Source organism: Wyeomyia smithii, chromosome 3, assembly GCF_029784165.1.
Source record: "Wyeomyia smithii strain HCP4-BCI-WySm-NY-G18 chromosome 3, ASM2978416v1, whole genome shotgun sequence".
Lineage (NCBI taxonomy): Eukaryota > Metazoa > Arthropoda > Insecta > Diptera > Culicidae > Wyeomyia > Wyeomyia smithii.
Genome location: NC_073696.1, coordinates 184,117,702 through 184,140,769, shown reverse-complemented (window position 1 = coordinate 184,140,769; position 23,068 = coordinate 184,117,702). Strand labels below are relative to the sequence as shown.

General features: G+C 40.1%; 1 long non-coding RNA gene across 1 annotated transcript; it reads left to right on the top strand.

The window, feature by feature from the left end:
- The first annotated feature begins 17,237 nt into the window (after positions 1-17,237).
- LOC129729982 (uncharacterized) lies at positions 17,238-19,561 on the top strand. The gene is made up of 3 exons (XR_008728772.1): positions 17,238-18,555; positions 18,729-18,921; positions 18,988-19,561. It is a non-coding gene; the product is annotated as an uncharacterized LOC129729982 (long non-coding RNA).
- Positions 19,562-23,068: the final 3,507 nt, after the last annotated feature.

Below are 23,068 nucleotides of genomic sequence, written 5' to 3'. Positions count from 1 at the left end.
GTTTACCGGTGGCTATTTTCCGACAGTTGGTGAAAATGAAAAATAAGCAAGATCATGGAGTAAAACTGAGAGTTCCAACAATAACAGAGCATCATAGTGTTCTAAATATTCTAACGAAAATTAGAGGAACGTGCGAATCAATTAAAGAGGACAAATGTAAAAACTATAATTTAAACTATAATAGTTCAAATAGATTTTTTTTTTGTAATCCGATAACGGAATGTAGCACTGAGATTTGTTTGATATTTGTAGACACATTTTTTGAATACGTCCGTCTGAAAAGTTACTCTTGAAAAAATAAATTGCAATTGAAGACCAAAACAAACTTGTCTGGTAGTTTGGTGTAAAACCCTTCGTACATTTAAGAATTTCGAGAATTCATCATACGATACAAAGTTAGGTCCATGTTTATCGCGTTTTGGCACGAGCGGATGAAAATCTTTCCGAAGACTACTTCCTAGACCACACAGGTCGAATCGCCATACAGAGAAAAAAAAAACACATAGGAAAATTACAAATTTTTGACGTAGAATTACGTCTTACGGCAAACGTTGTCGAAACGCAAATGTCGATCTCTAATTGGTAGTACAATGCTTCTTTCCCTAACAAGGTCGACAAAATATACCTAGTTGACTAAGAATGCGCGCTTTGTGTTTTATGTATAATTCATTCCATGACTGTACCGATACCACACGGATGTTGGTTGCTGATCGTGACGAATTCTATAGATCGTGACGAATTCTATAGTACCTGCTGACTTTCATCCTAACAAAAAAGTCTCTTTTATAATGAAACTGGTCTGAGTAACGTATAATAGTTCTATTCAGGGAATTGTAATTATGGCGCGGTCTTGGTTAGTGAAACGAGGTTTCGATAAGACTCCTTCCTCTTGACAAAATAGGTCCTTCTTATAATGAAACTGACCAGAGGTGAAGCATGAGTGCCTCTTCAGGGAATTGTGATTGTGACGCGATGTTGGTAGGAGGAACGAGGTTCGATAAGACTCCTTCCTCTTGACAAAATAAGTCCTTCTTATAAAAAAACTGATTTCAGAAATATTTACCCTCTACAGGGAATTGTAATTGGCGATTTGGCACGAGGAACGGGGTTTCGATAAGAATCCTTTCTCTTGACATACTAAGTCCCTCTTAGAATAAACCTGGCCAGAGAGGAACGTTAGGTGTAGCCTCAGTTCAGGTAAATGTAATTTGGCGATATTGGTAGGATAGAAAAGAGGCTCGGTATAGTAGAGCAGTAAGCTGGAAATGAAAGGGTAAACTCTCACACACAAGCACGGGTATGAATGAAAAGCGTATCATTCACTTCAATAGTGATACTGCCAATAATATGAAGTGCGGAGTACAGAAAACACCTGGGCAATATCACAATAGATCAAAATGTCTCTGGTCGCAGTGATGAGTCCACACAGAGCAAAAAAATGGTATAACTGGAAATAATTTAGTTTCCCAGTTATACCATTCCACAGCGTTCGGAAAATTGGTTATGTCAGAGCGGATATCGCGCGCTATTTTTCGTACATAAGTATTTCGACATACGAAATAAAATTTTTCGAACGTTGTAGAATGGTATAACTGGAAATAAGTAAGTCACACTTTTTTTTCAGTTATACCATTCCACAACGTTCGAAAAATTTGTTATGTGAGAGCGGATATCGCGCGCTATCTGACCATGAAGCATTGATGCGATCATTGAATGAAAATTGCAATTGCAGCAACCGGCCTTTTTCAATGTATTTGGAAGAGCATAATGAATGGTTATTACTAAACTGCAACTGTGGTTTGATGCTGCTGAAAATGCACAGCAGTGTGATGTTTATTACGATTTCTTGATACTGTACATAACAGGCAATATAAACGAAACAAATCCGATTTCAAACAGAAAAGTTCGGCAAGTTCTGCTCACGGTGCTGAGTCCGTTTTAGTAATTTCACAACACTTCATTAACAAGGATGTAGCGTCATGAAGAAGACGGTTATAGTTTGACATCACAGCAGAATTTCGACCTTCATACTTATGTAACAATATACGAAAGTATACGGAAAAATATACCGCTTCACACCATTAAATTGATCAACCCTAACCGAGTGTATTTCCAAAGCTATTGCAAAAAAAATCATTGATATAAGACAGGCTGTCGTAATTCTACATTAACCTTGCGGTCGTATATTACAAACAACCTCTTCGACTTTTACTAATCAGTATGAAATAAATGAAACTCTTTCGCTATTTGTAGGATCAACCTGTATCTAGCAAAAGAACGAAGGAAAGGCTAGGATGCTAAACATTCATAAACATGGAAAGAAATTGAGTCATTCAGTACTTTAATAATAACAAGTTAAGTAGCCGGTTTACCCGGGAACCAATATTAACTAGTTACTAAGAGCTGATTGGTTGAACTCAAAAATTGATATTCTATATCTTTATTGAGTCTATAATTTGAACCGCATTGTAAAAATTTGTTTCCGTATGGGCCATTTCGCCTAATATAAATCAAGAATGTCAATATTTTTTTTTCATAATTGGCGCCGTTTAACATTAATTGTATTTGTGCCATGTCAAGTAATAAGTATATATAGATGAAGAAAAAAAAAAGTAATAAGTATGTGGAAAAAAAAAATTTGAACAATATAATCAAATCTCAAATCTCACGAATCGTATCGTAATATATTTCACTTTTATACATCATTTAGTTTATGTAATATTGATGAATATGTAAAAAATTATAAATGTTAAAAAAGCTAATTAAAAGCCTCTATGTGTCAGCCTGCCTGAGAAAATACCGATATTAGAGCGTTTTAAGCTTTTCACAAACTGGAAATCATCACATCGAGCTTCAAATAGTATCGAACACACATTTACTGCTTCTTGTCGTATTTTTTTTTATTCTCGCTTATTTTCCGTCGGTCTAGTTCCGCCACTGTTGTGGCCAATCACCGACGCCCAGGGAGGCGACTCCACACCCAGGACCCTAACTCACGACCCGTTTTTATAAACGGACCGGCGCCAACGGCTTAACTTCCTCATGCGATGGAAGGCGTGATCCCAGAGATTTTTCGCCTCAGAAAATCTCCCGGTGTCGGCTAGGATTAAATCTAGACCAGTAGGGTTGGTTGTGAGTGGATCACGCCACCTCACAACCATCGACACCTATGTCGGCGGTGGGATTCGAACCCAGGCGTCGAGCGTGGTTGGCGGAGACTTTACCGTATTGTCAGGTCCGAAACAAAACTTAACAAAGTTTTGGATTTTTTGAGCATTTTCCTTAATTTTACTCATTTTTTTCAGAAGACGGAATTCATCTCGCTTCCGAAAATACCCATATCACCGAGTACATAATCAATGTTCGCGGAATTTCCCGAAAGCAGAACTCGGTATTTCGAGTTTCAAAATATTGTCGGACACCGAGATTCGATTCTTGAGTGTTATATTGGCTGCAAAAGTACTAATATTGGTGGTTTATGAGCGTTTGTCACAGTTTCATATGGCTTCCCAGAAACCGGAAGTCACCATTGTGGAGTAATAAAAGGCGTCGAATAGCATGTTTCGGTCTCTGAACATCAACTTCCGGCATCCAGACATAACCGAGGGCCCGAAAACCATCAAATTCATTTAAAAAGTTTCCATTATTCATGAATATTCTTGACTATTGAGTGGTTAGTGGTTACTCCTCCCCTTTTTCAATACCTCTATGACCATCTACTTTATAATAATAACTCGTATGCCGAGTTTAATGGATATCGGTGCAGGCATTCTATAGTTATGCTCTCTCTCCTATTTATGCCAGTATTTCTTTGTTTTTATATGCATGCTCAGTTCTGTTCAAAATGGCGTCGAAACAAGAAGCCTTGTGCAAGCACATTGTACAGTTTTAAAAGCGAAAGTCCTTTGGTTTTGACTGTGTATAGTTTCGTGCAAACCGCAACAACAGTTCGCCAGCAAGGTAGTGGAAGAGCGACCAAGGTAAAGGACAAAAAAGACTTCGTTCTTCTTGTCCAAATGGCGCGTTTGGCTATCAATCAAGATTTGTAAACGAATGTTTGAATACAATTTTGATTCCATTTCTTTACAAACACCATACCGATGGAATGAATGTATTTCGGTCAGATTGACTGCGATTATTTTGCATTTTATGCGGACTTCTCGAGAAATATTGGCACAAACTAACATCATGTGCAGGATAGTTTGCAGGTGTTGGATAACTTGCGAAAGTTCATTTCTAGTGCTTGATAATGGCTGGAAATCTGACATACGTAATTATCGTGGAATAGCCATAATTTCTTGCATTGACGAACTATTCAAGGCAAATGTTAACAAAAAACTATTCCTCCAAATCGAAATCCGAATAACTGAGAAGCAACAGGGCTTTTCAAAGGGCCGTTTAACATCGACATTTGCTCTATTCTCAAAAAACTACAACTGGTATTTTATGCCGACGATATGAAGCTCTTTTTGAAAATGAGAAAAAAATAAGACATCAATCAATTTCAGAATGAAATACACATATTCTACACATGGTATATAAGAATCTTACTAGAGTTAAATGTAAAAAATGCAACCTAATATCATTCTATCGAAAAAGAACAACACCAAACTCTACAATATCATTAGGGAATCAAACTATAGAACATTGTGAAAAAGTCAGAGACTTAGGAGTTGTCGTAGAGTTTGGACTAACCTTCATTGAACCTTCATTGAAAAACAACAGTCCACATAAGCACTGATGATGGTTGTAATCAACCGAACCAACCGAAATACGTATCTGCGGACGGTATTCGATTAAAGGGTATTCGATTTTTTGTAGTAGAAATAAATGGAAACATAACCTATTCTCAATATTCAATTCCATTCTACTAAGACGCTCAAAAAGAAATTTACTTGAAAAACATCCTTTTTGATTTGCAGATATCTCGGAATCCTGAAAAGCTACGGATGATCTTGACATACCATTTTGAAGGAGTTTGGATGTGCAGTGCAGTGTTGCCAACGTTGCTTTTTTAAAATTTGGTTACCTTCTTTTTGAACAACGAAAAACCAAGAGTAATGCTTAGGCTTATTTGAATTTTACCAGCCGAAAAAACAGTTACATACAATCGATTTATTATTTGACGTATATATTTCCCGAACAGAATAAACAAATTTATCCTAATCATTTTCAATATATTATCATCAACACACAATCACATTCATCGACAATTGATTCCTAGCAAATATTTAGAATGATACCGTACTGTACCATTATTGGGAATTTTGTATCTTAAATTTTCGAAGAAACACCTTGCGAAAAACACGTAGTAGTGGATCTCCCGATTTTCGCCGTTCGAACGATGAGTGGTTCCCCCAGCAGCTGATGCAACTCGTGGTTCATGCGTTTCCGCCATGATCCATCTTCCTTCTGCACTCCACCACAGATGGTACGCAGCACCTTCCGTTCGAAAACCCCAAAGGCGCGTTGATCCTCCACGTGCATGGTCCAGGTTTCGTGGCTGTAGAGCACTACTGGTCTGATCAGTGTTTTGTAAATGGTTAAATTTGTGCGGCGGCGGATTTTATTCGAGCGAAGTGTCCTTCGGAGTCCAAAGTAAACACGATTTCCTGCCATAACGCGTCGACGAATTTCTCTGCTGGTGTCGTTGTCAGCAGTCACCAGTGAGCCCAGGTACACGAACTCGTCTACCACCTCGATTTCATCACCGCTAATATGAATTCGTGGCGGGAGGTTTATACTGTCTTCTCTGGAACCTCTTCTTCTCATGTACTTAGTTTTTGATGCGTTTATAGCCAGTACAATTCGTCCGACTTCAGCCTTCAGTCTGACTACACCTCGGTCATCATCTCAAGGGTTCGTGCTACAATGTCATCGGCGAAGCCAAAAAGCTGAACAGAGCTTCTAAACATCATGCCACTCGTGTCGATACCAGCTCTACGTATCACACCTTTCAATGCGATGTTGAATAGCAAGCACGATAATCCATCGCCTTGCCGTAACCCTCTCAGAGATTCGAAGAGACTCGAGAGTGTCCCTGAAACTCGCACTACGCACTACCCAATAATCCAGTGTAGCGCCTTAGCCAGTGATTCACTACCGTGTTTCAACAGCTCGCTGAGGAGTTGGTCAGCTCCAGCGTCTTTATCGTTTTTCAGCCGGCCGATCTTCTTTCTAACCTTCTGCAGGTCATGGGCAGGAATTCTGCCGTTATCTGAGATCTACTACCACTCCGTCGTCGTTCTCTGCTACATCGCCATTAAGGTGCTCATCGTAGTACTGTTTCCACGTTTCAATTACCTCACACTTGTTCATGAGAAGGTTGCCTTCCAGGTCCCTGCACATGTCGACTTGTGGTACATAGCCTATGTGGGAACTGTTCAGCTTCTCGTAGAAATTTCGTGTGTCATTCGCACGGTACAGTTCCTCCATCGCCTCGCGATCTCGATCTTGCTCCTGGTGCTTCTTCTTCCGTAAGACCGAGTTTTGTCTACTCCGTGCGCGTCGTAGCGCTCCACGTTTGCCCTCGTTTGGTGTTGCAGCATTCTCGCTCGTGCTCTATTCTTCTCTACCACTAACTGTTTGCACTCGTCGTCAAACCAATCGTTTCTCCCTCCAGCCATGTTCAAGTGTAGCTGCGCCAAGCTGCTCTTCCGTTGGTAGTGCTGCTTCCAGCTGCTGCGCGTACTTCCGTGCAATTTCGGCGTCCTGTAGTTGCCCGATATTTGGTTGTGGTTGGCGACTTTGACGCGTGTTTCGCACCGTCGAAAGTTTTGAGCGCATGCATACTGCAATAAGGTAATGGTCCGAATCAAAATTCGCACTGCGGTAAGTGCGAATGTTGGTGACATCTGAAAAGAATTTACCATCGATTAGAGCGTGGTCAATTTGGTTCTCCACTTGTAAGTCAGGTGATCTCCAAGTGGGTTTGTGGATGTCTTTGCGGGGGAGAAAGGCACTTCTGACTACCATACCGCGGGAGGCTGCAAAGTTCACACATCGTTGGCCGTTATCATTTGGTGCGGCGTGCAGGCTATTCGGCACGATCATTGGTCTGTTCATTGCCTCCCGTCCTATCTGAGCGTTTATATCATCGATGACGATCTTAACGTCCCGTTGCGGACAGCATTATACACCTGCTCCAGCTGCGCATAGAACGCTTCTTTTTCGTCGTCGGCTCTTTCTTCTTGTGGGCAGTGCACGTTGATGTTGCTGTAGTTGATGAACCGGCCCTTAGTTCTTAACTTACACATCCAGGCACTGATCGGCTTCCACCCGATCACGCGTTAAAGCATGCTACCCAACACTATAAAGCCCGTTCCAAGCTCGTTGGTGGGGCCACAGCTCTGATCAATGGTAGCTTCTCGATGTCCGCTTTTCCATACCTTCTGTCCCGATCAACAAAGTTCCTGCAGTGATACGATTTCAAAAATGCGTGGATTGAGTTCATCATATATGATCCTGTCGCAGCCGTGAAAGCCTAACGACATGCACTTTTATGTACCGAGTTTCCAATCGTAGTCCTTATTTCGTCGCCTAGGTCTGTGCCGATTGTTCCGATCGGTATTAAATTTTCGATATTTGCAACGTTTGGTGTTTTGCGGGGCGGCTTGTTGGACCTGCCCCAACCCCCTGTTTCGCCGAAGGACCATCGTGTCAGCTCTGTTTAGAGTACCACGCTGACATCAGGGCGTTGATCAGCCGCTCCTAACATGGAGGTCAGACGCTGTTTTGAGCCGCACTATCTTGGTGAACAGACGCTCAAGTTTGCGAAGCATTTCCTCTACCGCCGAGATTTGGTTACCTTACTTCTCACTTAGCTATTGTCGGATGACAACATTGCCCAGGCAACGCCAACCAGTTGTGTCCATCTTTCAACTGGTAGTCTGTTGTATCATATGACTCGTGGAGACGTGAGATAGGAACTTGTGAGGGCCGGAGCTAGGTTAGACGCTCCTTCCAGGTTGTCGACTGACCATTTGAAATAATCAAAAATAAGTATGCATAATCAATCAGATCGCTTTAGTCTTTAAGTTTAACTGTCAACGAAGATATTTTCACATTTACAAATAAATTCGTTGAAACACAAGGTTACAGTATACCTAATTTATACATAAGAATTAGAAAGATGTTAAGTTAACATGTTCATTGATGTAGCACATTTGACATTAATAGTTCCGAAAACTAAATGCAAGATGCGGTTTTAAATCTGAACTATTCTAAATAAACTTTTATTGAAACAATTTTAAACGCTACGACTATCGGTTGACTGGCGAAACACAAAACGCGGACGCAGTCAAATTCGTCAGTTGATTATATAATATTTCCTAGCAACCGATTTTATACACATCCATCCCGTTCGAAGATCACCAAAAGGCGTGACCTTTTGAGCGGTGTGTGTTTTAGCAGCTAGAGGTTTGCTGATTGTTTACTTTTCTGCCCCCAAATTTTTGCAGCCCATATGTACGCTTAGCGGTCCGAAAAAAAAACTACACATCGACCGGCTGTTTCCTCCACGCTGGTCGAGTATCAGAACGAAAAAGTTCAATGGCCGTCGGTCAATGATGAGAATGTGTTCGTGGTTTGAAGTTGTTTTGATTTTTCGCTCTTGGTGCGTTTTTCGCAATCAAGTAAATAACACATGATCATCCTTGTATCATCCCGGTTGAAAACTTTGTCTAACGTTGGCTGCAGTTGCCTGAGGCCACTTCAGGTATTTACTATAAAAAGTTTTTTTTAGCCATTCCATCATCATAGCAGATGCCACGTTGGGTTGTGCGTTGCCAGTTTACAAAGATTGTGATTTGCTGAAAGAGTCAAAAAGCGCGCGTTGAAATTAATAAGGATTTCCGTTGAAGTAATCGCGACAGTTGGAATGCCTTTCTTTTTCTGTAGGTAGAATTTGTGAAAAAAAATTATACTAGAATAAATCTTCAAACATATGAGATATCAGATAGACTGGTAATTATCCTCATCAAACTCTCGCTTCTTGCTGTTGATTTGACTGAATAGAAAGCTTTCAGAAAGTGACAATCATATTCAGCCTGACTCTGTTATAATGTCTGATAACAAATCCTCATGTGAAATAATGAACAAACATATTTCTAAGCAACCCACAGCTGAACATTTTCATGCTCAGAATTGTCACAATCAAACTCCTCTTGGCCAAAACAATTTCACAATAACCAATTAGAGATGTTGGAATGAGCAGCTTTTGTATAAAGATACAATCAGCATTCCGACTATGATAACATCTCCGGAACAGGAAGCTCCGCTGTGGTCAGTAACAGTTTAGTTACAATTACTCTCAACCTATATAATCTTTTATGGGCTTCAATAATATCTGCTATTTCTAACGTAGAGAACTCCGCACAGGTGCATCGGGTTGGCATCCCGGCCAAGTGGTCGCTCTACGACTAAGGTAGAATTTCTTTCATCGTGTTCTGGGGCCACTTTTTCCTACTGCTTGGTCTGACCCATTCAACAAAATGAGTAATGTTGTTATTGTTGGGGCTGGTGTGCCATCACATGGCACTAACGCGTCATCAACAGAACCCGCTTTTGCACTATCGTCGCGGTCATCTAGAAGTTCGTGATCGCCGCGGACGGTGAAAGATAGAGCTTAAGAAGGAGCAGGACAACTCCCGGGGGGGAAGCAGCGGCAATGTGAGTGTGGCAAATGAAAGCTAAACACCATTGGAAATAAATAGCCACCGAACCAGGCTGGGGCTGGTCCGTGTCATAAGGAGATGCGACGCAGAGTAATGACGGTCAAACAAGGCACGGGAAATGATCGTGTTGGTTGGTCATGATGGAATTACATAATACTTCGCGACGACGACGACGACGACGTCGCGCGCGGGTAGAATGTATAGTATGAGATTTTTACTGTTACCGAAGCTTATCGGACGCGAGCGGAATGGACGGTGAGTTGTTTGTGTGTGGCTGCCTGCAATTGGACTCGCGGGCTACAGGACATTGACCTTGTGTGGAAGTTGGAATTCTGTTTATATTTTTCGTGGGCCGCTCTGAGACGGTCAATGATCGGGTTATAAATTCGAGAACTCTCACTTACTGTTAGAGGAGGCAATGGCAATGGAAAAATTTGGAAAGAACGATGATCTTGGCAGCGAAATCGCCACGCAGAAGAGAAAGCAATATTTTTTTTATTTTTAATGACTGCTTAATGATTTTGTTCGGATATAGGTGTTAATACTACAATCACCCAAGGTATCAAATGTTTACCTTGGGTGAATGTTCGTTCTTTCTGTTAAAATCCATTCTCTTAACAAAATTATTTACAGTATATAAACATTTGTTGTTGTGAAGATGTCACAATAATAATTAATTATTAATTCATATATCTTAGGTAAAGATGGCGATAACTAAGAACGAGTTATTGCAAAATAACTTCTCCTATTGTCGGTGTGAATCCACATTTTTTATATTTTTTTTTTATTTTGGTGTTTTACAATGTCTAATCATACCCCGTTTTACGTTATAAAATGAACAAAATCATACCGTGCTGGTCAATCCCAATTCCTTACATAAAAACCTTCTTTTAACAGTTTTTTTAAGTTAAATTGTTCCTTGTATAATATGCCTCAAATCTGAATTTACATGTCACATAAACAGGGAAAAGAACGGCTCAATAGAACTCTTTTTGTCCAATTACTTGATTACTTGTTTAATCTGCGTAGCCTAATCATAGTGCTTTCAGAGTGCATTATTCTTCAGATTTCAAACGCACAAACGCAGGCTTGACGTGGAACTACGAATAATATACCTAACAGTTTTTAGGCTATGAACAATCACCACAATGCCAACTGACAAAAGTTGCACTACGAAGCGTCTTTAATACAACGAAGCTTCTCGTATACTTTCTTCGGCTGTCGCAACGCGAGAGCATCACGACTGGAATCATCGCAAATTCACTCTCTGCGGATGGTATAAGAGGGTTTTCGATTCTTTGTTAATAGAAATAAATGGAAGCATAGCCTATTCTCAATATTCAATTCCATTCTACTAGGACGCTCAAGAAGGAATATACTCAACTCTTTAGTATAGAGAATTGCAAATAGAATTTTTTACAAACGCTACAAATTCTAAAAAATGTAAAGATTGAAAGAATGTAATAATTGTTAAAATTGTAGACATTTTACAGAATTGTAAAAACTGTAAAAATTGTAAAAAATTATAAAAATTGTAAAATTGTTAAACTTGTGAGAACTGGTGAAAATTGATAAACGTAATGAGAACAACGATAATTATTTTATTTCAGTGTCAGAAGTTAGATAATATATTTAAAAATTTTATATGCTGTAAAATTTCAGAAACTATAAGCATTGTAAAAAATTACAAAAAAGGACGAAACTGTAAACAATACAAAAAAAAACAAAAGTTGTAAAAGTTGTGAGGGTTAGGAAAAATGAAATAAGTAAAAATTGTCCAAATTTTAAACGTATTATTGATAAACTGTTAGTTAGTAATTGAAGAATTTGAAGTTATGAAAAAGATACAAATTGTAAACATCCGAAGTAACACACTGTGAAAGCTCAAAACTTTAAAGAGCTGTAGAAATTTTAAAAACTGTTGAATTTATAGGAATTTGTGGTTAAAAATTGAATAAATTGTAAAAAAGTAAATGTTGTAAAAGTTGTCAGCATTGTAAAATATTCTTAAAATTGTTAGAATGTTAAGTAAGTAAGGGGCCATCCACATACCACGTGGACAGATTTTTAACGATTTTGACCCCCCTCCTTCCCCTCCGTGGACTACTGCCCATATAAATTCTAAAAAAATGTATGGACCGTGGACATTAGCCAACCCCCCCCCCCCCCCCCAAGCTGTCCACGTGGTATGTGGATGGCCCCTAAAGAAGCATCTGTTTACAAAGCTTTTCATCAACACGAACAAATGTGGGTCTTTTGCATCGTCACTCAGTTTTCTCATGACATGCTTACTCTTCGGTGTATATTGAATTACACTATTTCACTCTGTAAAGTTTGCATCACGAATAAAAGCAATTTTTTTGCTTAAACGTCTTTCAGTCATCAGACCCTTCTTTGTCAACAGGCCCCAAGGGCTGAAAATATTTCAAATAATTGCGAGTCTAGCGCAACGATCTTACTCTGCTAACTCTGCCAACACCACCCAACCGAGATTCACAGTATCACACTCGGTACTTATTTTGCTATTACACGCTCAATCTAGTCCTCCGTGAATGAAACACACTCATTCCGCGTCGAACACTCGACAAAAACGGACGTGCAAAGTGATCGTTCTATTATAATCCGGTCCGTGTGTACGAATATCCAAACAAAAGAGTGTTTTATTCAAGGCCATCAGTTGACAGTCGAGTCCGTGTCGCTGTGCTGAGTGATCTCACACCCGGCTCACTGCTGCTGGCTGTATTGGTGCTGCTGTACTGGTGCCGCTGGTTGCTTTGGGTGTAGCTTCGAACGATCGGACAACCACTGCTGGAAGGAAGAAGTAAAGAGGTACGTGTTCTTGTCGGCGCTAGTGCGCTCGTGCGCTACATTTAGCGCGATGGATATAGATCCCTCGCCTCCCGTGCCACCATCCCCGAACCCCCCTGACCCTGACCCTTCTGTTACCCCCTCCCCTGTTCGTTCTCCAGTCCCCCCTCGCCCCAGGCTTTACCCGGACGGATCTCAACAGGGCAGCTATACTGTTTATTTTCGTCCAAAGGCAGGAGTGAATTCGAAGCGATTAAACATACTGCAAATTTCAAAAGACCTGACGAAGGGGTACAAGGCCGTGACCGAAATTTCCAAGGTCCGACCTAACAAGCTCCGTGTCGTGGTCAGTGATCTGACACAGGCCAATGCTATCGCTTGCTCTGAGCTCTTCACACGCGAGTATCGCGTTTACATACCCGCACGAGACGTGGAGATCGACGGTGTCATAACCGATTCGAGTCTGTCTGTCGAGTGTATCCTAAAAAGCGCAACCGGTTGCTTCAAAAATACCGAAACACAGGCGAAGATTTTGGATTGTAAGCAATTGCGGTCCATGTCTCTCGTCGGCGGTAAAAAAGTTTACACTCCGTCAGACTCGTTTCGCGTTACGTTTGCCGGATCTGCACTCCCTAGCCACGTCTCGATCGACCGGGTTCGTCTGCCTGTGCGATTGTATGTACCCCGTGTTATGAATTGCACCAATTGCAAGCAGTTAGGCCACACAGCCGCCTACTGCAGCAATAAGGCACGATGTAGCAAGTGTGGGGAGACTCATGCAGAAGATTCTTGCAGTGTTAATGCTGAAAAATGTATTCACTGTGGGGAAAACCAGCATGAGCTCTCCACATGCCCGGTGTACATGCAGCGCAGAGATAAAATCAAGCGGTCACTTAAGGAGCGTTCAAAGCGTTCTTACGCTGAGATGCTTAAGAAGACCGTGACCACTTCTACCATAACATCGAACCCCTTTGATCTGTTGCTCTCTGATGAAACCGATTCTGACGATTCATCAGCGGGAACATCTTATGCCAATCCTGGGGAGTCTAGGAAGAGGAAAAATGTTTCTTCTCCTAAACTTCCCCGTAAAGGCCCTAAGATTTCCCAAAGTGTAATGAAAAGTACGAACAAACCAAACAGTGCTGCGGAAAAACCGAAGCAAACTCCTCCTGGGCTTGCAAATTTAAAGTCCCAGAAGGAGTTCCCAGCACTGCCAGGAACATCTAAAACCCCAGTTGTTCCTTTTGCACATCCAGTTGATAAAACAAACTCTGGATTAGTGAAATTTTCTGACATTGTGGACTGGATTTTTGAAAATTTCAATGTACCCGATCCAATTAAAATTTTTCTTACAGCATTCCTCCCAACAGTTAGATCATTTTTGAAGCAGTTGACTGCCCAATGGCCCCTCCTTGCAGCGATTGTATCCTTCGATGCCTAATTCAACTGCATATATGAAGGATTCTATCTCTGTCTTACAGTGGAATTGTAGAAGTATTTTACCAAAAATTGATTCGTTTAAAGTTTTGATAAATAAAAACAAATGCGATGCATTTTCCCTTTGTGAAACTTGGCTTACTTCAAATATTGATCTCAACTTCCATGATTTTAATATTATTCGCCTTGATCGAGACACCCCATATGGAGGAGTACTTTTAGGGATTAAAAAGTGATATTCTTTCTATCGTATTAACCTCCCCTCGATTCCAGGCATCGAAGTTGTCGCATGTCAAATGACAATACAAGGTAAAGAGCTTTGTATTGCCTCAATATATATTCCTCCCAGAGCACAGGTTGGGCAACGGCTGCTCTTTGATTTAATAGAACTTCTTCCCTCGCCACGTTTGATTTTGGGAGACTTCAACTCTCATGGCGTGGCTTGGGGTTCCCCATACAATGATAACCGCTCCTCTTTAATCTATAACCTTTGCGATGACTTCGACATGACTATTTTAAACAACGGTGAAATGACACGTATCCCAAAACCTCCAGCGCGCCCAAGCGCTTTGGATCTATTCTTATGTTCGACGTCGCTACGGTTGGATTGCACATGGAAGGTAATCCTTGATCCTCACGGTAGCGACCATTTGCCTATTCTTATTTCAATTAATAACGGGTCAACTCGCATGCGACCAATTGACATTCCGTATGACCTCACACGGAATGTCGATTGGAAGTTATACGAGGAAATGATTTCAAAAGCGGTCGAGTCGATTCAACATCATCCACCACTTGAAGAATACAACCTCCTCGCGGGCTTGATTCTCGACGCCGCGTTGCAAGCCCAAACGAAGAAATATCCCGGCGTAACGATCAAAGAACGGCCTCCCACTCCGTGGTGGGACCAAGAGTGCTCCGATGTCTACACGCAAAGATCCGACGCGTTTAAGGCCTACCAGAAGGGAGGTATACCTGGCGACTATTTACGGTATTCGGAGCTTGATACCAAGCTTAAAAGTTTGGCTAAAGCAAAGAAACGCGGATATTGGCGTCGGTTCGTGAACGAGACGTCGAGGGAGACATCGATGAGCACTCTTTGGAACACAGCCCGAAGAATGCGGAATCGCGTAACGGTCAACGAAAGCGAGGAGTCTTCAAGTCAGTGGATATTTGATTTTGCCAGGAAAGTATGTCCGGACTCTGTTCCTGAGCAAAACATTGTTCGCGATGCGTCTCCGGGCCACGACGCGATAGAATCACCTTTTACGATGGCAGAATTTTCAGTTGCCCTCCTGTCCTGTAACAATAACGCGCCTGGGTTAGATAGAATCAAATTCAACTTGTTGAAAAATCTACCCGGCAATGCCAAGAGGCGCTTGTTGAACTTGTTCAATAAGTTCCTGGAGCAAAACATTGTACCGCAGGATTGGAGGCAAGTGAAGGTGATCGCCATCCAAAAACCAGGGAAACCAGCTTCTGATCACAACTCTTATAGGCCGATTGCAATGCTATCCTGTATCCGGAAATTGATGGAAAAAATGATACTCCGTCGTTTAGACCATTGGGTCGAATCAAATGGTCTACTATCAGATACTCAATTTGGCTTCCGCCGTGCCAAAGGGACGAATGATTGTCTTGCGTTGCTTTCAACAGATATTCAGCTGGCGTATGCTCGCAAAGAACAAATGGCGTCTGCGTTCTTGGACATTAAGGGGGCTTTTGATTCCGTTTCTATTGACATTCTTTCGGGTAAACTTCACCGACAAGGATTTTCTCCAATTTTGAACAATTTTTTGCACAATTTGTTGTCCGAAAAGCACATGCATTTTACGCACGGCGATTTGGCAACTTTTCGCATTAGCTACAAGGGTCTTCCCCAGGGCTCATGTTTAAGCCCCCTTCTTTACAACTTTTATGTAAATGACATCGACGAATGTCTGGCAAATTCATGCACGATAAGACAACTTGCAGACGACAGTGTAATCTCTGTTACAGGAGCCAAAGCTGCCGATTTGCAAGGACCATTGCAAGATACCTTGGACAATTTGTCTGCTTGGGCTTTACAGCTAGGTATCGAATTCTCTCCGGAGAAGACTGAGATAGTAGTTTTTTCTAGGAAGCATGAACCTGTTCAGCTTCAAACACAATTGATGGGTAAAACGATTTCTCAGGTTTTGGTACACAAATATCTTGGTGTCTGGTTCGACTCTAAAAGCACCTGGGGTTGTCACGTGAGGTATCTGATGAAAAAATGTCAACAAAGAGTGAATTTTCTTCGTACAATAACCGGACAATGGTGGGGAGCCCACCCAGGAGACCTTATAAGGCTTTACCAAACAACGATACTGTCTGTTATTGAGTACGGGTGTTTCTGCTTCCGCTCCGCAGCAAACACACATTTGATCAAACTGGAGCGAATACAATATCGTTGTTTGCGTATCGCCTTGGGTTGCATGCAGTCGACCCATACGATGAGTTTGGAGATCTTAGCTGGAGTACTACCATTGAAAAACCGCTTCTGGAGCCTGTCTTCTCGTATTCTAATCAAATGTGAGGTCTTGAATCGTCCCGTGATTGAAAATTTTGAAAGGTTAATCGAACTTAATTCTCAAACCCGTTTTATGACATTGTATTTCAATCACATGTCCCAAAATATTAACCCTTCTTCGAATATTCCAAATCGTGTCGACTTATCAAATACTTCTGATTGTACTGTGTTTTTCGATACATCCATAATAGAAGAAACTCGTGGAATCCCGGATCATTTACGCGTGCAGCAGATCCCTAAATTTTTTTCCAATAAATATCGAAACATCAACTGCGACAATATGTACTACACTGACGGATCACTTCTTGATGGGTCCACTGGCTTCGGTATCTTCAATAACAATTTAACCGTCTCCCATAAGCTCGATAATCCTGCTTCTGTTTACGTCGCAGAATTAGCTGCAATTCAGTACACCCTAGGGATTATCGAAAAAATGCCCACGGACCATTATTTCATCTTTACGGACAGTCTCAGTTCCATTGAGGCTCTCCGATCGATGAAAGATGTTAAGCACTCTCCGTATTTCCTGGGGAAAATACGGGAACATCTGAGTGCTTTATCCGAAAAATCTACTCAGATTACCTTAGCGTGGGTCCCTTCTCACTGCTCGATACCGGGTAATGAGAAAGCGGACTCTTTGGCTAAGGTGGGCGCAACAAACGGTGATATTTATGAAAGACCAATTGCCTTTAATGAATTTTTCGCATTTGTACGTCAGAATACGATCATCAGTTGGCAAAATTCTTGGACCAAGGGGGAACTGGGAAGGTGGTTACATTCCATTATCCCCAAGGTATCGACGAACCCGTGGTTCAAGGGGTTGGATGTAGGTCGGGATTTCATTTGCGTGATGTCCCGGCTTATGTCCAATCACTATAGATTTGACGCGCATCTCCGTCGTGTTGGGCTCGGGGAGAGTGGTATCTGTGCCTGTGGTGAAGGTTATCACGACATAGAGCACGTTGTTTGGTCATGCCCTGTACACCGTGACGCCAGGTCTAGATTAATAGCTTCCCTGCAGGCCGAAGGTAGGCAGCCGGCTGTTCCTGTTCGTGATGTGTTGGCGAGCCGTGACCTATCCTACATGTCCCTTATATACGTTTTCCTGAAATCCTTCCACGCCCCAGTTTAGTCCTATCCCCTTCCGCCTACATCCAACCGAACGACAAGAACACGTTAAGACCCCGGATCCGGAAACAGCAATCAGACCCGCACGATACTCTCAAGGCCCGATGGAAACAACCCAATATGCCAGTCCGTATAGATGAGGAAAAAAAAAAATGAAACACACTGTGAATGAATAGTGACTCAGTAGTCCAAGGGTAGAAGGCTAACTAGAAGATCTGTCTATCTACTAAATCGATGGTAATCGTTTATGCAAACTCAGATCAAGCATTCGTATCAGTAGGGAGATTACCGGCCGTGGGGTTAGTAAGGATTTGTCGCTCGGTGAATAGAAATGACGAACGTCGGCAGAGCAGGTTCTAAACAAGTCGACAGGACGCGTGTGTAGCTTCTCTCGGTGTTCGTCTACTGATAAAGCGCTGACGGCAAACATTTGTGTGAAGGCTTATAAAACGCGCAATCTTTCTGGCACTGCAAACCGCTGCTCGTGTGATGAGATGTCATGGAATCATGGCTGAAAAGCGTTACAAGGTTCACTTCTATAAAATTATTAACGTAATTTACGTCTGATACAGCTGGCAATAATTTGCAAGCACACAAATTATTCCAACAAAAATAAAACGAAAAATTTGAGAATAAGAATGAAGTAGTATTTTTGGTAGACCTGTTGATCGTTATGCAGTGAAGCCTTGAGAATATAATGAAATACAGCCATCAGTAAACATCTGATGAGATTTCGCGTAACTGCGAAGTTCATTGCCATCTTCCGTTTATGCAAATATTGCACATATACACGTACGTATCTGTAGCTTGCCGGTGCCACAGAACCGTGCTCTGTTGGTGATTCTCAGTAATGTGCCTCGTGGATAGGTGAAATGTGTATTTTCCATCGACTCATCCATATGGCTAGATAATATGGAGTGGATATAAGACAGTCTGATATATAGATAAGGGTTAACGGTAAGTGGGAAATAACCATCAATCAACTGAATGAGAATGTTGCTCTCTCCTAAGAAGCGAAAAATATTGTATTTTGGTGAATCACTGATTTCATGACAATCATATTTTATCTATTAAAATTAGCCTGAAATTTTCCATCCTTCAATTAAACATACAACACATTTTTTATTTAGTTAATTTAGGCAATGATTCCATTATTCAAATGGAAGAATCAGAGAGTTATAAAATGCTGAGATTTTGTTTACCACCATAAAATACTACTCTAGCAGCCAACAGGTCATTGAACGATAAGGATTGGAAAATAAATCCGGATGCTGACACATAAGCGAAAGGAGTAGAGACGTTGTTGTTGAACATCAAATTTATGTTACGTGACTTAACTCAACTGTTACCCAAAATTTATTTCAATGTAAATATTTTTTTCATTTCTAGATGATAACGAGATGAAGAGGGAGGCAGCAATTAACTGAGCGCACGAAAATTTGCGCTTTGTAAATTTGATGTTGGCTATAAAATATTATTGGCACGAGGTCAATAGAATGCAAGGATCGAAGGTTACAATAGCACATATTACATAAACTCTGACAAACATAAGTTGATTTCTAGTCAAATAATAAATTGACGATCATTTTGCCAATTTCGGTGATTTTCGTTATTTTTCAGTGTTGTTTTTTTTTCAAGCGATATTTAAATAGATTATCAATATTTGGTATTGAATACCAACGAGCCTCAAATACTGTATTTCTAGCGTCGCAAAAGGATGCTTTGGGGGATAATTTGACATTTGTTGATTGCAAGCACCAATCAGAACTACGACGATTACCTGATTTTGTTGTTGTGTTTCATCATTGCATTTAATTCGCACATCTACATGAGCATAACTGACCTACCGCAAGATTCGCGCGGCTACTGCACCAGCAGCAGTAGCAACAAACACTGAACATAAGCACATATCGATAGGTAGTGAATAACGTTGAACGTGAGCGAAAGGTTGTTGAACCGAACTCTTTTGGGGTTTTTCGGGAGCTGTTGATGAAATAGCTGGATAAAATACAAAATTATACCGAATGTAAGAGAAAACGTTCACGAAAAGACAGTTTTGAAAAAAAGTTAAGTTACAAAACATATAAAAATACGCATTATTTATAAAAAAAACTTGCACTCAATTTGTCAGTTATGTTCCAAGTAGTTGATTCAAGTTCTCTAAGAACTTTCCGTCTAAAAGCATAATAGGTAATTCAACCATAATTTATATGTGTTCTGGTATTTCCATAAAGTTTAAATTCTACTGCAAATGAATTGGAATAAATTAAATCATTACCAAAAATTGAATAATTACTTCTTTTTGCTTCATTCTACCTAATTAAGAATATGGAACATTAGCACGACCTATCTACAATTTACAATGTTACGTATTGTATAGAAGATTTTTAAACTAAGACTTTTTTTCATTATGGCAACAATTTCTTAGATGCTTCGGTGACGAATCTGAATGGCAACTAACACGAAGTTCAACTTCGTTAAAACCATCTTATCTTGAATTAGCCTCTCGTAAGTAAATAACAGTTCTAAAAGCGCGTTGTAACCAGTACTCCCAAAGATAGGTACGTAGGTTGACCATTTCCAACCAATCCGAAATTGATTTGGTAAAAACACAGTTCAAAATAACCTTAACGGCTATGCGCCGAAAATTTATGTAATTGACGCGCAACTGATTTCATTCCCGACGATTCGCACACGCTGTAACCATCGCTTGTTTCTTGTCGGGAATCCAGCTTGAACAAACATTCTCTCGCTCACTTATCTCCCAGCTGTAATTACCGAAAAAACTCTCTCGTCACGCCACGCAGTAGAAATATGAATGCACTGTGAATCAACATCCATATCCAACCAAATGCCAAAGATTAAGTTAGAAGGTCACTTTGGTGATAAACGATGTTATCAATTGGAAGCGAGAATCGAGAGCTGGCGAAGTTGTCGAAAATCCACGCACAACAGAATCGTTACTCAAGGCATTTATGACTCGTAGTCACTCAAATTGCTCCATGGGACACAGTTGAACCCTGCTGTTGTGGTCTGCTAGAGAGGCAACAGTACATTTCGAATTGATGTCATGTAAAAATCTCAACAGTTCGACATCACATTCTTGACCCTACTGCATATGACGACACTTCACTCGACTGACCAATTTTGATATAGGGGGAAGCGGGGTAAGACCGCCCCCTTAAGCAATTTCGTTTATAGAAAAAAAGTTGCGGCTGCAATTTCATTTTTTTCTTCGCTAGGAGGTTCTTCTATTCAATATCCGCATTTGAAAACTAAGAACTCAAATATTTTTGTTTATTTTCTAGCTTTTTTTTTCAATTTTAAAAAATCATTGAAAATGTGCAAATCTTTTTCTTGCGGGGTAAGCCCGCCCACCAGTGGGGTAAGATCGCCCACCATTTTTTGAGGATAAAAGTTATATTTTTAGGGCCAAAACAGTTGATGTTATCGGTATAGTGTCTTTGACATAGTTGTAGATGATGAATATTTTTTTTCTTTTTGAATAAAATATACACTGTGAAAAATCTAGAAAAAATTTTTTTTTTAAGTTTTAACTTATTTTGTTTTTTGATTATCCAAGTTCAAATCAATGTTTAGGTAACTTTTTGTGGTTTTCAAAATAAATAGATTTTACAGAATTGGAGTTTTTCAAGATATTCAATTTATAATATACCTGATTTTAAGCTAAAAATAAAAACACATTAAACCTGTCTGTATGATTTTTTTTGAAGATATTTATTATGTATAGAGTAATAATAATAATTATTAATTTTTTCATTCATATTTTCAATTTTTTTGTTTTTTTTCGAAGAACAAAATTACCAACGACTCTATTCATCAAACAAACCGCCCAAAAAATTTCTTTACAAAATTTGAGCTTTTAATATTTCTATTACTCCATGATCCAACAACCATCAAATTTTAGCTTATCTTTTGTAGATTTTGCGAGCAAAAACATGTTTTTTTTTAATTTGAAAAAAAAATTATTTTTCATCCAATTTTTAAATCTTTTCTTCAAATTTTTTTAGAGTGTGTACTTTTTTCGGAGGTAAAAAAATACTATTTTCAACTCTGCCGGAGATGTCACACCAATCAAACAAACCGTCCTGACTCTAATTATGTTCATTAATACCATTTTTACACAAGTTTACTTTTTTCGAAAATTAGTCTTGTTAAAAAAATATTACTAGAAAAGCTTCAACCAAATCGAAAATGGTCGATTATCATCTATGTCTTATGTGGCTAGAAATTGCTTTACTGATCCTGTAACTATTCCCTTTGTAGTGTCGAGGCATTTGGGTCTTGAAGTAAAACTACAAACAGTTGTATACGTGGCGGTTTTACCGCATGTATAGTGGGCGGCTTTACCCCCAGTGGAACATTTTCATATTTCACCGAGAAAGTAGTCAAAATTATAAGATTACTCACGGTCTTCGATATTTCCGAAAGAAGACAGATTCAGGCAAGCGAGTAAACGTATATTCACGAACAAAACAATAGATTTTTAGACAGAAAAACCTTATGTCCCGTTCCCGCAAAACAATAGCGCATTGACTGGTTGCCAGCTGAAAGGTTGTTTTTGATTATTTCTGTGACCGTTCGCGCACTATCAAAACAAAAAGGGGTGCAAAATGATATGTAATTATACTGTAATAGACACGTTAAAATTTTTTTCAATCATTATATAACTTGATAGTTAAACTACGGTGGGCGGTCTTACCCCGCAGGGCGGTCTTACCCTGTTTACCCCTAACAGCAGTTGAGTCGTGACGAATTTGAAAGCTTGTGGCTCAGCTATAACGATCAATCAAATCAAGTTTCAGTCGATTTCCGTAAAACACCGTGTTCAATAAGTTTGGATACGATTTCAAAATTATATAATGATATGTGAATATTACACATTTATTTTTTGAGGATTTTTTATTGGAAGTTGTTGTTTTGGAATAACCTCTCTCTTACTTAGCTTCACTAACTTCAAATGCTTTTCTAAGCAGGACGCACGGATCCCAAGGGTATTCTATCCCATATTCAAACTTCTCCGCATTTGAGATCTTGTAACTAGCAAGTTTCAACATCACGTAGGACCAGACAAAAAAGTCCATTGATTTCAGATCTGCGGAACTTGGTGGCTTCATTTTTATCCAGTAAATTCGTCAAACTGTCCCTACACCAACCTTAACCCAAGTTCGCAGTATACGCTGGCGCACGGTCCTGCTGAAATACGTAGTGGCCATCTCCGAAGAGTTTTCCGTGGACTCGGGGTAACAATTTTCTTCGAAACCATATGAACAATAAAATTTTTATGGTTCATAAAAAACACGGTATTTTTACTGTATAAGCTTGTAAACGATTGTTGTCATTACCATGTTTTAACAACGTTTTTTGTTGTTGAATCTACCACCGACAATAATTTTACCATGAAAAACATTGTCAGTGACTTCTAAATGTATGGAAAAAATGCCTGAAA